This window comes from Gymnoscopelus microlampas (genome assembly GCF_963454915.1).
Source record: "Gymnoscopelus microlampas genome assembly, chromosome: 24".
NCBI lineage: Eukaryota > Metazoa > Chordata > Actinopteri > Myctophiformes > Myctophidae > Gymnoscopelus > Gymnoscopelus microlampas.
In genome coordinates, this window is record NC_139961.1 from 30,669,033 (window position 1) to 30,685,220 (window position 16,188).

Consider the following 16,188-nt stretch of genomic DNA (forward strand, 5'->3'; position numbering starts at 1 on the left):
TTGTTGTTTAAATGAGGGAGTGGGTTTTGTAAATATTTAATCAATGAATAGTATTAACAAGAGCTTGTGACTGAAAAATTACTATTGGATACATTGGAACTCAAGTCCTTTATTTCAATTTCCTTCAAAGTAATGGTATTGGAAATGCAAGGTTTCCACCCGCGGTGACCATAATAGTCTGCACTAACTGGCTGAGCAAACAGGCACTCCATGCAACTATGCGCACTGTGCATGACATCATGGCCCCATCCTTTTGTTCTGTTCCTTGGTACAGTGACAGACTGTGGCCTTTGGCAGCTCACAGCGTGTTGGGGAGGAGTGGTCCAGTGTCAGTGGAATCGGGCCCAGCTAAGCCCGACTTCACTCAGCATTAAGTTAGAGGAGGGTACATTACACCCCATCTGCCAAGATGACTCATATGCACACTGCAAAACACTCTCAGAGTTCAATCAACACCCAGGATTTTGCAGTGCAGTGCGGAAAGGCCCCCATCAGCCTCAGTACCGGAGTTGTGTGCAGTAGCCTATACACAGTTTTTTCACACTGCACGCTTGAATTAAAGTTGGCATGTGTTAGTCTGCAACCAAAATAAATAATTTCAAAACACAAATGTACTGTACGCATGCCGAGCTGAGAATTGCTCAAAATCGGAAACTTGTATCTTCACATTATAGTTAGTGACTCTCTCCTGTAAGCATTTGCACTCATTTTCATGTAAAATATACCACCATGAATATATATGTCCATGAACTCCAAAACAGAGTATGAACGTTAAGATGACTTTCATACTGTAGCTACTCAGGACTAAATAGTCTGTGTAATTTGTCGGTAGACAAAGTGCATTTTCTGAAGAGTGGATCAATTTGTAGAGTGTAAATCAAACATGTTGATTGATTCCCTGACACTGACATTCATTAACACGTCGACACAACAAATCAATGTTCTAATCATTCGATTATGCCGGGCTGCAGTGCATTTTTCTTGTAAACTACCTCGCGCCTAATTCATCAGTCAGCGTGTTGAAAAAGGTTTCCTCTGTAACTGATGAGAGCTTTCAGCCCCAGGGAGAGTCAACCCCGCTTTATATACTTTGCCGATTTACAATCTGCGACCATGTAGATCTATGTTCGGTCAAATGCCAGAGATTAAATTAAGCATAAAACTGAAATGGAAAGACAATAAGACATGTGCAGAGAAAAAAAGATCTATTTGATTATTCCTTTTCCACTATGGAAGTTAGCTTTGAAACAGACTTACACTTTTCTACCTGACATTTACAGGGTGCTGCTGTCTCTGAAGTGGAAGACAATAGACCGTCTTGTAGTTTAGCTCTGGTTTAAAAAGGTTAAATACGAAGTACTGTGGTATTCCCAGCCATCACGTAAATGTCGGTTTGGCAACTCAACTGTGGCCTGGGTCACAATGTTTTGAGAAACCTCCTCACCGACGTTTTGACCTTTGCTTTCTTTCTTTTTTACACCGCAGAGCAAATATAAACACAAACAGAAGATATTACATAACTAGCTGTTGCAACATTAATATGCAAAATGTTGCCTTTCCTAAGCTGCCTCTTAACATTTTAGATGAATACATAGACACGTGCACGCACGCACACACACACACACACAGAAAGGCACACGCACGCACGCACACACGCACGCACGCACGCACGCACGCACGCACACGCACACACACACACACACACACACACACACACACACACACACACACACACACACACACACACACACACACACACACTCTAACACTACTGAATAGGTTTAAAATATAGTGCAGCTGTTTGTAAAGTACTGGATAAATGGGATTGACAGTGAAGAGAGCCACTCCCTGTGTGCATGGAGGCTGTAACCCTTCTAGTGGGGAAAGACATCTTGAACATTAATACAGCATACTACTGATCCAGACATGCTGATCACTTCAACCATCTAATTTATCGTTTGTAACAAAAGGATGAAACATTTTCAATAACTTTGTTTTTTAAATGCTTTTTGAGTATGTAAAAGTCAAAATCGCCCCTCATGTCAGCATTTCTTCACTGATAAATGAAACTCATCTGCTTTTCCTCTTGGGGAAAACAGCAGAGTACAGTACACTACAAGACCGCTGGCCTGGCATGAGCCCAAGTGCGGTGGGCTATCTGTTAGCTCTCGCCTTCTCCCCTCCTCTCCAGGGAGGGGGGATTGAATGACCTCCCCTAATTTTAGCCTGAGGGCCGACGGCCGCTGGGTGGCGTGGATTACAGGGTGATCATCCGAACCCAAGCCCAGGCACATAAACACAGCATTGGAATCCAGGGAGAGAGAGAGAGAGAGAGAATTAGAAAGAGAGAGAGTGGTTGGGTGGGTGGGGTTGGTAAGCATGCTGACACTTAATAAGGGCAACTCCGTGGAGAGCAAACACAAGACCACAACCCTCGCTGCAAAAACACACACACACACACACACACACACACACACACACACACACACACACACACACACAAACGCACGCACGCACGCACACACACGCACACGCACACGCACACACACACACACACACACACACACACACACACACACACACACACACACACACAGCCTCTGTCAAAGAAGGCACGTCTATTTTCTGTGATATTTTATATGAATGGCAGTCACTTTCTCTCCACTTGTAATGTACTCTCATGATGCTAATTAGGAACTGCATCGTGATGACTGTAATTAAGTCTGGCTGTTAAAGTAGGCCATTTCATAACATACTGATCGGCATCCGTTCATATTCTGGATCCATTTTTCTATGATGTAAATCTACTTTTTTTGTACTTTCAGGAACACAAATTATATGTATTATATATTTGTATAGACTGTGATTAATTCAATATTGAGTATTCAATCAGATATGTGTAAAAAAAAAAAACACAATTTGTGACTTTTTTTTATGGATGTTATTTACACATTCCCTCTCATGTTCTACACTCTTCAGTGTTGTTAATTTAACACTCAGATCTCAGACTTGGGACTGTCCAACACGTGGAAGAGATAGCTAGACATAGAGAGACAGAGAGAAGGAACAGTGGAATGTACTGTTGGGCTCTCGCTCGGGCGCACGTCGCAAGCCTCAGTGCCATCTCTGTCAGTGGACCTGCCTCATCATCAATGTGATTGGCTGAGCTATGTGGAGGGAGAACTCGTGGCGCGCAGAGGGAGAGGGAGAGCTCATTTTGGTTCACATGCTAACCGGTGGAAAAAGTAAAAAAAAAAATACTTAGTGTAAGTGAAAGTATCAATACTGCAATATAGAAATATGCTGTTACAAGTAAAAGTCCAGAATTCAAAATGTACTTGAGTAAAAGTACAAAAGTATTGGCATCAAAATGTACCAAAAAAACAAATTACCAAAAGTTAAATGACTCATTATGCAGAATGTCCCATTACCCAGTTTTCAAACATAAAAATCTTGAAAATAGCAGATCTACCAGCTCAAGCCAACCAGCCAACAATGCGTTGCGATGCGACGCATTGTGAGCTTGTAAATCGTCTGTTTTCAAATGGCCGAAATGTATATAGGCCTGAAGTGGTTAATGTATGTTTTATAATAATAAATCAAAATCTACAAAGTAACTAGTACTGTAACTAAAGTTTTCAAAAAATTGTAGTGGAGTAAAAGTACAATATTTGCCTCTGAGATGTAGTGGAGTAGAATTAAAAGCATTGGAAATTGGAAATAGCCAAGTAAAGTACAAATACCTCAAAATTGTACTTGAAGGGATAGTTCACCCCCAAAATCACTTTTTTTCTATCAATCACGCAACCCATGAAGCCTTGAATTCATGGAGATGTTTTAGTTTTTGTCGCATTCCTAAGCCAATAATTTGATGACCGGTGGAAAGATGCTAATATCTCTGGTAGGAGACTCAAAGTTGACACTTTGATTCTCCTACCTGAGCCGCCGCCGGTCATCAAATTATTGGCTCAGGAATGCGACAAAAACGAAAAAATATTGAATCATGAATTCAAGTCTCCATGAGGTGTGTAATAGATAGAAAAAAGTCATTTTGGGGGTGAACTATTCCTTTAAGTACAGAACTTGAGTAAATATACTTAGTTACTTTACACCACTGATGATAACCTACTCGGACACTGCGCTCATCGACGCACAAAGTCATTGGCTGCTCGGAGCGTGCACTCGCTCGCCTGGAATGAACCAAAACAAGTGCTCCCTAAAACAACTGGCTTTGGAATCATAAGGTCACGCAGAGGGTATAAGAGAGTGCGTAGCAAGAGCAACTTACCCTAATGTTGATGTAAAAGAGGAGTGCTGTCTTTATTAGCCTATACTATTTAGGGTCGTGAGGTCCTCCTCAATTCTGTGCAGTAACAGATTACATGGAATGGGATTAAAGTAATCTGATTACAGAAAACAAGAAACTGAGAAAACAAACACACAGTGAATACTTTTTGAGAATAAGATCACAAGTGTCGCACACTGTGAAATCACGATTGATAATGATCAAACAGCATGATAATCACTGAATTCAGACAATATTCACATTCACATTCATAGATTTGTATTCCATAAAAGTCACTGACAGCAATCAGATTACCTCAGTGACTTGAAGCAACCCAGCAGATTAAACCACTGATCACACAGTTTAAGGAGGATGGGATAATCAGTCATCTGTAACAGATTGCACTTTGAAAGTAACCTAGTTAGCCACCACTAACCCACAGTAGGGACTAGTATAATGACATTATCACTAATGGTCCATCTGCCATTGATGCGTCAGTATTCTCGCCCATTAGGCACGCAATATGTGTGATTGAAAATAATTCAGGAGATATGCAGTATCATACCATACTAAATTATAATATATTATCATGGTATATATTGTTATAGATATGAATGATATTATTATTATAATTAATTAAAATTATTAAATATAATATAATATTAAATATATATTATTTAGCCAAGACTATATGGCTAGTTGATTGCATAGTGTATGACAACTCTAAACTTTCCCTTTCCTGTTTATGATATATATATACATAGGCTATTGACATTATGCGGCCAGAATGAGGACAAACCAACAGCAGACGGACGTCATGACCCTGTAAGCCACGGCTCTGTGTCCTCTATCGCTGTCCAGATGGACAGATAGTTCAAACGTCTCACCCTTGACCTAGTCATTGGAGGCATTTTGGTTTCTTTACATGCATATGTTTATTTTTGCCCTCCGTCTCTCATTAGTTTTTATCTTTATTTTTCTGTTACACGTAATCTGCTACTTAGAGTAGTTAGTGAGTGACCCCGCTGCTCATAAACTTAAGAGTGCTATAAACACCGGGCCTTGTTTGGCTGCAAGGTCAAGCTGACCCCTACACTTCTCCTGTGGGTGCCTCCCCAGTCCCCACCAACCTAGCAAGAAAACAAGCAACCACTTTTGGTAGCGAAATAGCTGATCTACAAGCTCATAACACGTTTTGAGCTTGTAGATCGGCTACTTTGTACTTAATTCTTTTTTTTACTATTTTTGAAAGCGGTTCATTTGCCTGCAGTTTACTGCTGATAAGGTCACATTTGTCAAGTTACAATAGTTACACCATGCAAGTGCACTGCAATGCTTGCTTGCAGTGGCTCTCTCAGCCACGTGGGCCATAACAGCAATTATTATAAATATTATAATATTTATTATAATATAATCTATTTGTTTTGTTTTGGTTTTTTTGCTTGTAAAAAATAATAATAATCCAACCCAGGAAATACAATGTTGTTCATGTGAGTGGTGACATGACCATATGACCAAGTAAAAGTATCAATACTGCAATATAGAATACTCTGTTACAAGTGAAAGTCCAGAATTCTAAATGTACTTGATTAAAAGTACAAAAGCATTGGCATAAAAATGTACTTAAAGTACCAAAAGTAAAAGTACTAAAATGTTTGAAAATAGCAGATCTACAAGCTCACAACGCGTCGCGATGCGAAGCGTTGTGAGCTTGTAGATCGGCTATTTTCAAATAGCCTAGGTATAAAATAAGGCTAAAGTGGTTAATGTATGTTTTATAACGTAATAATTTATATCTGCAAAGTAACTAGTGCGTAAAGTTTTCAAATAATTGTAGTGGAGTAAAAGAACAATATTTGCCTTTAAGGTAGTAGAGTAGAAGTAAAAGCACAGACAATTGGAAATACTCCAGTAAAGTAAAAAAAATACCTCAAAATTGTACTTAAGTACAGTACTTGAGTAAATGTACTTAGTTACTTTACACCACTGGTCAGGGATGGATACACACTGAAGACAAGCAGACCTCCGACCCTCTAATCCCCTCCTGTCACTTCTCAGTCACTAGACTACTGCTTGTGCCTGCTCTGTGCGTTCCTCCAAATCTACACCAGGCTCAGCTCCTTCTCAATTCTATCAACCCAAAACCTGACCTGCTTCTTGTGAACCTGTGACTATTTTTGTTTGAGGAACAAGGTTTCCGCAGTGCGCTGACATTGAGGTATAGCTTATGCATTAAAACTCTGCAGTTTCATGTCTAATGTCGGTCGCTTTCTTGCGACAATCTTGCCAGAGATAACTGGCCTGGAATCGGCCTGGATAAAATGAACTGACTACAACTGGATCATTAAGAATGCTAAAAAGAGCTTTATCTGCTAGGTTAGGAGATTATGTTCAGCATTAAAAGGTAAATGCTGCCATCTGCTGGCTCAGTAGGAGCAGTTACAGACCAAAAAAATATAATCCTGTCTCAAAATAATAATGTAAAAAAATAGGAGAAAAAAAAAAGGCAAATACGTTTTGCACACAACAATGTGTGTAAAATACATTTGTGTGAATGTATTTCCAGGGTCCAAAATACATTTTCAGTCAGATACTTTTGCCTTTTTCCCCCATTTTCTTTATAGTATCATAAGAAGGCCGCCGTGATTGAACCACGCTGAGAAAGTCAGTAAAGCCGTAAACATTGTAGGAGCCCAGGTGGATGGTCAGCTTGCAGTTTATTCTACTGGTTCTATAACATTAAGAAGCTGATGGGTAGAACCCAGAGAGAGAAGAGACCACTGCATCAATCCACCAAATCTCTCAGTGTCGGACCAGGCCATTCTAACGTCTGGGCCCAGGCATAAGTCTGAATACGCATTTAAGTTGACGATTAATTGTCACTCAAATAATTGCGATTAACGATTTAATTGTGTGTTTGGCATTGAACATTGGAACATTATGAAGCCTTTTAGGCTTCGTAATAAAAAAATGCACATGGGTCAGATATGACAAATAACTGAAATATACAAAGAAATTACTGACATATTTAATAATTTCCTACATGTAAAAAATAGCAGAAATAGCTGATCTACAAGCTTACAACGCATCACTTAGTGATGCGTTGTAAGCTTGTAGATCTGCTATTTCTGCTTTTTAATATTTTAAAATATGTGAAATGTTTTCAACATGGAAACAATTATGACGATTATGCAAATAATTATCACAAATAATTGCGATTAGACGATTATGTAATAATTGTGATAGGCCTATCTGAACTGAGCTGTGCCTAGATGACCTAGCGGCCAGGATGCCTTGGCACACAGCCTGCCCGTCTTAAGTGACATGTACAACACCAGAACAAATGATTTATGTCTGGAGTTGTGCAAGCGTCCAAGGAATGGAGCAAAGCGGATAACATGACGGATAAAATGCAGACACTCGTGTCTAGTCTGAACGCTGTGCGCATGCGCGCATACTTAGCCGATCGGACGGAGGGATGAGGGGGAACATTGTGTCGTGTCGGGCTGGAGTTGCACTGATTTGTTTACGGCGTTTGTGGTGACAGCCCGGTTCAAATATTCACACCTCCCACTTATCTGATCTGTCTGGAGCTGTCGCATGGGTCATGCTCGGGGTCTCAAATTGGGTTATTCACACAGGAACAGATGGATCATGTTTTCACATTTTTGTTGTGAAACAGATTTGACCTTTTTCGGTGGCATATCCAAACAGGGAAACCGTCAGCATCAGACAGCAGTGACACCTACATACTGTATGTCATGATCTGTTCCACAGGGTTAAAGGGATGATGAACTTTGGCAGAACCGTGGGTTGTATAGATCCCTGGCAATAATACTAGTCCAAATGTTGTCGATTATCTGTATCTGTTGCATCTGTGCTCTGTGATTGCAGTGATTCAATTCAGTCACATTGTATGGCAAAACACATCTCAAAATCAATCTCACATTAAATACCAACATACATAGAAATAGAAATACAAGTATTTAGACAGAATAGTCTACACATGGAGATATGACCTTAATATATCGTACACTGATGATGTCACTAGACGATGAATTCAAAGACAGTCATATTGTATCTTATTGTATTTATATAAACTTGAAATGTCTCCAAAGGTGATACATTTCTATTTCTACTCTATTTGCTCAGAGATGTATTAAAGGCATTGTTCACAAACCGATAGATTTGACTAATCGATAGAAAAAAAGTCATTTTGAGGGTGAACTATCCCTTTAAGGCCATATTCCCATGTGTAGACTATTATATCTAAATGTTGATTTATATTTCTTTGTATGTTTATACAAAGTATTTTGAGTTGAAGCACTCCTAGTATGGTCTCTGAATTATCATATGCAAACCCTACTTTTTGGTATAATATACAAATGAGTATTATGCATTAAGATGTACCCCAATAAGATGGACTCCAGCTACTATGCTATAATTACTAACTAAATTCCAAATGATGTGTACCACCTTATCCACATACATATCTATCTACATACACCTTATCTACATACAGAATATGATAAATAATATGAATCAGGTGTGCCATTGTACTTATGTGTTTGACCCGATGAAGAGCCAGCCACTAGGGTGAAACGTTGTCCAATTCTAAGTGTTTGAGCATAGAAGGTGTACATTTTATTCTCTGGAAGTGTGTATTTTCACTTGAGTTGACGGTCCACCTTTTGAACTCCACTTTACTCCTGGAATTCTAGCACACACTTGAACCCACAATGCTGCTCTTTTTGGTGCTTTGGTGCAGTGCCAGCAGCCAGCAATTATTATAACCTTTAACCAGCAAAAAACACAATTGAGACTGAAGTCTCTTTTTCAAGTGTGAACTGGCCAGAGAAGGCAGAGAAATATCAGTTATTCTCATGTCAAGGACCCCCACATTTATATGTATTAGATTTTGTTACAGGGACCCCCATAACAGAGGATTTGTCAACATTTTGTCAAGAGTTTTTGAAAATGGCTGAAATTGAAATAGGGCTTACAATAAGTAAGTTTAACTGTAACTGTTCCTAATGTTGCTGGGGACTCCCCCTTAAACCCCTCAAGGACCTCTGACCCTATTTTGAGAACCAGTGGTCCATGCATTGGACTTATCAGACCCTCCAGCATCTGCAGGAATACAGTGCCGCCCCCCGCCACCCCCCCTCCCCCCATTGAACTTCATGACCCCAGGTCATATTTGTCCGGTATGAAATTCAGAAATGACAGATATGAAGTAACTCACCCCAGGCCCTGGCACAGTCAAACCCCCAGCAGGCCTCGAGGGTTTCTTCCTCTCATAATCACCTGCTGCGAGGGAGACCAGGTTACAAGCTGATGACATCGAGCGGAGTGCACCTGCCAAGGCAGGAAAGAGGAGAGTTGGTATTAAATATAATATTGGGCATGTCCGGACTGACATGAGAGCACAGGACATGTTTAAAGATAGAAGGTCTGGATGTGTGAATGCAAAGAACTTTGGTTGGTGGCATACCCCGATGCCCATACAACAAATATGTTTCACATATGTTTCATATTATATTCTAAAAAACACTTAAACCATATAAACCGCTGACCAGATTCCAAAGGGCTATTCCCAAGGGCTATTTCTGCAGTATGTTAGCCCCATGATAGGGATGCTAGGGTTCAAGTGGTTGCAAAATATTTTATATACCGTACAGGTACTGTGTGTGTGTGTGTGTGTGTGTGTGTGTGTGTGTGTGTGTGTGTGTGTGTGTGTGTGTGTGTGTGTGTGTGTGTGTGTGTATATATATATATATATATATATATATATATATATATATATATATATATATATATATACACAGTTGTGTGCTATACATATATATAAGGCAGTGGTCACTCAAGTACAGATTCTTCCTTTCACAGAACTGTTGAAAAAACATATTTTCTGGCCCTTTTTGAATGTATTTCAACAAGCAAATGAATATAGTTTTTTTGCAGTAAGAATAAGGGGAAGTGACATGTCAGTGTCATGCGGTCTAGAGTTCATGTTTGTTAGTGCTACCGTCCTGCTGAATCAAAACCGCATGGCAGCTTCTATTTAAAAATGAACTGTGCAAAAGGTTCAGCGATGAACTCCTGCACCAAGTTGTCATGGCAACAGTCATTGTTTTGTCATTCATACATGACAGTATTCAATATGAATGTCCTCAGACAGAGTAGAAACAGCTCACTCACACAGTCTGTGCTATTACAGTCAACACATTTCTCTTTTAGATATAAACAATGGATATGATAGACCACTGGTTCTAAAACCTTTTCAAGTTCAAGAACCCCCAAATTAATGTATTTGTCCGCAGAGGCGCAGAACCCATCAGAAAATATTTTATGCCAATGTTATCAAAAATGTTTTTAAACTTTTTCAGGATGTTTTGAAAAAAGCAGATTTACAAGCTATGTGAGCATGTAGATCGGCTATTGTTCCCGATATATATATAAAGTGGTTAAACAGATTTTAATGCTATATTAACTCATTTGCTGGGGACCCCCTGGAACCTCCTCAAGGACCCCTGAGGGTTCCTGGACCACACTTTGAGAAACACTGTGATAGACTGTATACAAATGAAAATGAGAAATACTCATAAGAAAAAGAGAACTATAACAATTAGACCGAACACACACAGACACAAACGCACTCACACAGAACAAAACTGCTTCGGCATTTGGAGCCAGCAGTGAGGTCATGAGATAGACGATTCCATGGTAACAGTCCTTCACAACATAAGCACACAGGGTCAGGGATCTTGACAAACAACCCAACATTGTGTGTGTGTGTGTGTGTGTGTGTGTGTGTGTGTGTGTGTGTGTGTGTGTGTGTGTGTGTGTGTGTGTGTGTGTGTGTGTGTGTGTGTGTGTGTGTGTGTGTGTGTGTGTGTGTGTGTGTGTGTGTGTGTGTGTGTGTGACTGTGTGTGTGTGTGTGTGTGTGTGTGTGTGTGTGTGTGTGTGTGTGTGTGTGTGTGTGTGTGTGTGTGTGTGTGTGTGTGTGTGTGTGTGTGTGTGTGTGTGTGTGTGTGTCTACCTCAGGGCATGAGTGAGTGTGTCATGCACTCATATGCATGTGTGTGAACTGAGTCAGTGTTGAAGTGCATCGTACGTGTGCGAGGACAGATTTCTCCACCCCACACATCCCACTGCAACCTCCTTGAAACGTATAACTGGCAGAGTGCCCCATACTGTACATGTCTTCCTCCCGACAGTACCCTACCAGTGTGAGGGGGACAGATAGCCCCCCCCCCCATCATTGTCCAACCAATCAACAGCTTACATGTCCCACTGCTTGAATGAGCTGTGAGATTGTAAACAGATTCATAAAGTTTGTCTTGGCTGTGAGGGAAGGGGGGCTTTATGTCTAACTTGGGCCTGTGGATTCTCTGTCTGTCTGTCTCTCACTCGCTCTGCCCCTCCCCCCCCCCCTCTCTCTCTCATGTAAGGTCATTTGGTCTTTGGGTTCATCTGAAACCATCTATTCCCCATTCACTGCAGCCTCTGTCCGTGACAGCATGTATATCCGTCTCTCTCGCTGTTCAATTCACTGTCCCCTGTGTGAGTTATTGGCTCTGTGTGAATAGGGACTGATCTCTCTTTCTCTCTCTCTCTCTCTGCTCTGTAAAGGTTAGTGTTGGGATCTGTGTGCATTTTGGATACAGATGTCAATAAAGTGATATTAAAAAGGATATAAGTACGATTTAAAATGATCTGCGAAACACTAATATTTTCTTAAAAAAAAAAAGGTTTTCCGTGTACTCATGGTTTTCCAATACGGAGACTGTTCTATTCTTTTGCATTTATCCCTTCCTTCCTACAGCTGTTGTTGTTAATCACGTTGCATGTAATCTGCTGTAAAATTATAAAGCAGCTGCTCCTACATATAAGTATATTCACCCCCCTGCCCCCCGCTCTTTTATAACTACCGCCATTCTTTGTGTGCCAGTCGTTCCACTTACAGTACAACATGGTATCCCTATTTTCAGCATTGTCAAACAGTCAAAAAAAATCCAAATTTGTCAAAAAGATTTTCTCTCACAACGCATTGACCTGAGCTTCTAGAACAGCTATTTTGTCTATTCAATGTATGATGAAGTATATAGGGCTTAAGTGGTTGAACATAGCTGTCATTGACCAAGGATAGAGAGCAGAGCATGTTTCTGTAGGGCTATGGCTAGATTTGGAAAGGCCACTGTGATTCAATGTGACCCCACTGTCAAAGAGGCGCCAGCAGTGGCCAGTGTGTAAATCCGGCGCTAATGCAGTTCTGGCAGCGAAGGTTCTCCGGCATTATTAAATGTTAATTTATCAGTGTCGTTACAGTATGTTGAGTTGCCCAGTGTTGATTCTAGACTTGTTTGTTGACTCAAAGAGCTGATCTGGCTCCGAGACGGACATTCCTCCAGCAGTACCGGTTATCAGAAGTGTTAAATTAACACCAATGTTGTCGGATCATATAAACACGGGCATAATAATGTGCACGTCGATCCATCTTTCTTCTTTTACACTCGCTGAGTGCACAGTTGTGGATATTTTAAAAATCCCATGGATAGCGTGGTCTTGGAGAGCTGCGGAAGGAGGTGTTGATATACAAATGCTCTTTGAGAGACAAGACATTTTAACAGCTACATGAAGGAGCCCTGTGGCGGCCGTGTCATCACCACATATCTTAAAGCTTTTAACAACTGCATGCTCCGCAGCACATCTGTAAGGAAACATCTCCCTGCTTCCTCCAACCTGGCCCAGTTTGGAGCATTCCACCCAGGTTCTCTTTTTAAGAGGAGTTACGGCCCATGGCCCGCCAGTTGTGGATCTTTCTCCAATGCAAACGACTAATCTCCTCGCATCACAGTTCAACTGGAGCTACAATATAGCAGCTATACTGTAGCAGGAAACTCTTCGGCCAGAGTTTATGGCCCTTTTGTCCGATGCTCAGGGCGAGTGGTGGTTACGGCTCCCCCATTGCCATGACAACAGAAGCACAGTTTGTAAACATTTAACTCTTTTTTGGATGGGGGGGGGATAAAACCCCTGCGGCTCTGCTCACAAGCGTGACACCCGCTCACTCCTACAGTGTTCATGACGAAGTACGACTGTCTATGTTATATAGGTATTTGGGGAATTTATAGTGGAAAGAACGGCATCCCCTCCGGCACTCGCAACACTTTGTAGTGAAATTGTCCATAAGTGGAACTATTTTCGACTCCGTGTTCCCTGTGTGCCACACATTTATGGCCACTTAACAAAGTATGCAAAAAGTGGTTTAGAATTCCCGTTTGGGAATTTGCCGTGGGAGTATATTTTCTTTTTCCAAACAGACCAGGAAGTTTAAATTGCACTCCGCATACATTTTGTATAATACTTTTCTAAATTGATATACTGTAAGTTAGTGTGTTTGTTTAGCTGTAAAGAGTCAACTTTGTTATTTAGTTTTTTTGTTGTTTGTTTAGAGTATGTATGTATGTCTGAAGTGTTAACAGCCAAGACAAGTTCTTCCCTAATACATGCAAAAGAATATGCGAAATAAACCTACTTCTGATTCTTCTTGTGAAAAGGTGTGAGACATTTTCACAACTGTATGTAAGTACTGTTAATGAAGTAACTACTGAGTTGGTATGCAAATACTATATGTGTGTATGGGAGTGTTTTTGTATGTTGTGATTTGTATAGTATCTGTCTGCAATGACACCGACTAGATCACTCTATCTCTCTTCTATTCTTTATATTGTATATGTCTGGAATGATACTGACAATAGATATGTCTCTCTTTTCTTCTGTTTCTCTTGCTTCCTGTGTGAAAGAGTGTGTGTGTGTGTGTGCGTGCGTGCGTGCGTGCGTGCGTGCGTGCGTGCGTGCGTGCGTGCGTGCGTGCATGCGTGTGTGCATAACTGCACACCTTCCCACATAGGATAAGTCTATACTCATGTGTTTGATGTGCAGTAAATGGCTAAAAAGTATAATGAATGGCGTAATATTCTCAGACACACGCACACACGCGCGCGCGCACGCACACACACACACACACACACACACACACACACACACACACACACACACACACACACACACACACACACACACACACACACACACACACACACACACACACACACACACACACACACACACACACACACACACACACACACACACACACACAGTAATGCACAAAGCCTAGAACATCCCTGTTTTCTATGAGCAGCTCCCCCCCAGCCCCCCCTGAGTGAAATTCATCAAAGAACCCTAAGCTACAGGGTGTAATCCTTATAAATTACAGCACAGGAAGTCCTATTCTATTACACAGTCCAACAGCGACCATGTGACCATTCTTCTGTCCGTGCTCACATTCATCCCTCCCTTCATGTTTGCTGCGGTGTGAAAAATGAGCGACATCTGATCTCACTTTACATGGCCTCCATTGTGTTCTCATACACCCACGCTGAACTGCCACATGCGCTCCAATTGCAGCCCACTTAAAGTACCCCTCCATGATACGGAGAAGATGCAAAAGTTTAAAATATCCTATAATATTTCCTGTATTGTACTGTTATTTTAAAGGGTATATAGATTTATTTTTTTTAGAAACAATCAACACCAATTCAACTCCTTGCAACTCCTTGCAACTGCAACTCATTGCAACGCCTTGCAACTACTTGCAACCATTATCCCCAAATGGCACCGGTCTGCAACTGGTCAGTCCAGACCACTGCAACGGTCTCACGGTTTTGTTGCGAGGAGTTGCGTAGGTGTGAACTGGCCTTAAAAAATTTGCTCTCTGGCCCGGATGGTTGGCGTAACTGTCTGGGCACCTAGGCTGTAATCCTGACAGCCTGACAGTGTGTCGCACGTTCGACTCCCGATCACGACGACCTTTGCTGCGTGTCACCCCCCATCTCTCTCCCCATTTCCTGTCAGTCTACTGTTCCTATCAAGAAAGGCCTTTTGGGTGTAGAAGGCCAGAGGTCAAGGTCACAACTGAGGTAAAGGTCAAAACTGGCTAACAACCAACTCTTTTTTTCACATCATAACGGAGAGATGTGCAACAAGACAGGGTTTCAGCCCCAGGTGTGTTTGTTTAGTTACACTTGAACTTCTACTTTAGGTATGTCACGTGTAAACATGTTACATAATGCCACTAAACCTCTTGGATTGAAATGTAATTGGAAGATTTAAGCAATGTTACTGTACCATGTTTGACTAAAAATAGATGTAGCCTCTCATAACATTCCCTGTACCTGGAAGCATGCAGACAGCTACATTTACGTCAAGCACTAGATCTTTCCTTTCGGAAAACTCAGGCCAAACACAGAGCTCAAAGATGGCACTGCTGGTGTTCTAAAGTGGTTATCCTTGACCAAGTAAAACAGTCCACTGGCAAAGGAAAACAGTCTATCCTCAAAGGGCTGTTTCACCAGTAAACTCTCACAGGCTTCTCAGCTCATTACAGTCAATGGCTACATCCAGAATATGACACATTAAGGAGAAGTGTTAATTGAGCGCAAGTGAAGTGAGCTATAGCAGGGATTCCCAAACTTTTCCACGCCAAGGACCCCCAAATACGCCATGGACCCCACCTCTATTGCGAAATGGCTTAATAAAGAAAAAGAAAAAAAGAAAGACTAAAGAAAATAGAAAAGATAACCTAAATAAGGTTGTTGCATCGTGACGTGTTACTTGCTTATAGATTCAATGCAATGCAATGTGAGCTTGTAGTTCAGCTATTTTAGATTTTTTAAAAAACATTTTGACAATAATGACATGCCAAAAATATGGACATTAGGTTGAAAGTGGTAAAACTGGCCCAATAATCTTATGAAGTGAAGTGTATAGCCTATATTCTTTATGACTTCTCCTTTCCAATAGGGCCCCCTGGCAGCACCACTTTAAAAACCAC

At 41.0% G+C, this 16,188-nt stretch overlaps 1 protein-coding gene across 4 annotated transcripts in view; it reads left to right on the forward strand.

Annotated features, from left to right (window-relative positions):
- Positions 1 to 16,188, forward strand: part of filip1l (filamin A interacting protein 1-like) — an 88,568-nt gene that overhangs the window by 10,861 nt on the left and 61,519 nt on the right. The gene's annotated exons all lie outside the window — the stretch shown is intronic.